General features: G+C 39.6%; 1 pseudogene; it reads left to right on the forward strand.

Annotated features, from left to right (window-relative positions):
- Positions 1 to 1,915: 1,915 nt before the first annotated feature.
- Positions 1,916 to 2,034, forward strand: LOC146025080 (5S ribosomal RNA; annotated as a pseudogene).
- The last annotated feature ends 339 nt before the right edge of the window (positions 2,035 to 2,373 follow it).

Consider the following 2,373-nt stretch of genomic DNA (forward strand, 5'->3'; position numbering starts at 1 on the left):
ATTCCAAAAGCCAGGTTTTAGCATATATTCCTTCTCCTCACGTGTATTGACACCAATATATACAACGACAAGGATAGAAGAAAGCAGAATAGTGTAATATTGCTAAGAAAATTTTATTATCACCGCATCAATGACAATAAAAATGCATACAATGTTTAAAAAAATCAGTGCTTATCTGATACTGGCTCCACATCCGCTCAGTCAGGTAAGTATCCCCATATGGCATAGGAGAGTCCCTCAACGCGTTTCGTCCTTGTTTCCTCAAACTGGACTTCTTCAGGAGTGTGTCTACTATAGGCTTCCTATCCCCTATATATAGTAATGACAATTAATGCTAATCAGGCATGGTTTCCCGCTTTTCGTGGTCACCACTTCCGGGAAACGGCATTTGGAAGGCATCCAAATTTACTTCCGGTTCCCCGTGACACGCACGGGGCTTCCGGTTTTATTTACAAAGATCTGGCCAACAGTGATTCCACTTCAAATATTCCATCCAGCAGTCATACTAAAACTTCTGGAGTCCCGTGACAAATGCGGGGCTCTCGCTGCACCTCTGTACAGCATCACAGAGATATTTCCTCTATCCGGGAGTCCGTGAACCACACAGAACTTCCGGTGCGGCTCACATCCGTCAGTATTGCTACTGCGTCTCTTCCGGAGTCACGTGTTCGTCGTGTGATCCGCGAAAAGCGGGAAACCATGCCTGATTAGCATTAATTGTCATTACTATATATAGGGGATAGGAAGCCTATAGTAGACACACTCCTGAAGAACTATAGTGGTGGTGGGAGCCACATTACACTAATATACTACACTAGTAGGCGCCCTTCTAACCATTTCTCTTTTATATATATATATATATATAAGAGTACTTACACTTCAAGAGTAATCATTTACGAAAGTGGAAAGAAAACATACCGTACTCGCAATTCAATCGCATTAAAAGAAATTGCAGCAGTTACGAGGATTGTGAAACCCAGCTTGAGATGTACACAAAAAGATTTGAAGAAAAAGAATACCCCACTACAATTCTTCAGAACGCAAGAACAAAAGTGAGGAACATTGAAAGAGAACACTTGCTTGAATACAAAACAAAAAAGGAGGACAAAGAACATGTAGCCTTCATCACCACCTTTAACCAACATGAGCATACAATAAAACAGAGCCTGAAAAAACACTGGAACCTGTTACTCATGGACCCGATCCTCAAAGAAATACTTCCACCACATCCTGAAGTAATCTTCAAGAAATCGAAAAACTTGAAAGATATTTTAGCACCAAGCCTACTCACAACGAAAAACACCCAACTGCACTCTGGTCTGAAATGCACTGGTTCATATAAATGTGGAAAATGTAATATTTGCAGATTTGTCCACCCCACCCGAAAATTATTCACTAACCACAATGACACTAAAGAATACCGTATCAAAGACTTTATGAACTGTAACACCTCATCCGTCATCTATCTTTTGGAATGCCCCTGTCATCTCAAATATGTTGGCAAGACCAAAAGACTCCTTAAACTAAGAATCCAGGAGCACAGCAGAAATATAAAGAATAAAATCGACAGCCACGCTCTATATAAACATTTCGAGAACCATCACAACGCTAACCCCGAGGGACTGACCTTCAAAGCCATCGAATGGGTTAAACTTGGACCAAGAGGTGGCGACTTGGCAAAAAAACTATCCCAACGGGAAATGTATTGGATATTTGAATTGAACACTTTACATCCCTTGGGTTTTAATGACAACTATGAAATAGCGCCATTTTTATAAGGTCATCCTGGTTTTATCTTTTATCCTTTATCTTATATTTCTGATCCACCTGTTACTCACGCTTCACTATTAACTTATATAGTATATTGTTAAGAACCTAATAAAGTACTTAAACCTCCAGATGTTTGTTTGCATTTGTCTACAGTCATACCACACTTGTTACGCCCAATCTCGTCCAATCTTGGAAGCTATGCAGTGTTGGGCCAGGTCAGTACCAAGATGGGAGACCTCTTGGGAAAACCTGGTGCTGTAGCACCTAACAGGGAGATCGTACGAGCGAAACCACATGGTTCATGCAATTAGTAGCACTTTAGCACTCTCTTGCCTCTTTCTGGCAACATATCCACCCACTGTAAGACTAAACTGATAGTGACACTACACCTTACTAAATTATTAATATTATTATATAACAATACCAATTTATTACACGATACAATATCACCATATTTCACTATCTCTATAGCTTGCTAACCGGCATAGAAATACTTAAATCACTATCCACTCTGTTTATCATAGTACCACCTCAATTCTCTAAACAAAAGTCACCATATAAATTATTATGGTCTGTAATAGATTCAATCACTAAATAATATAG

This window comes from Crinia signifera, chromosome 7, assembly GCF_055691185.1.
Source record: "Crinia signifera chromosome 7, ASM5569118v1, whole genome shotgun sequence".
Classification (NCBI taxonomy): Eukaryota; Metazoa; Chordata; class Amphibia; order Anura; family Myobatrachidae; genus Crinia; species Crinia signifera.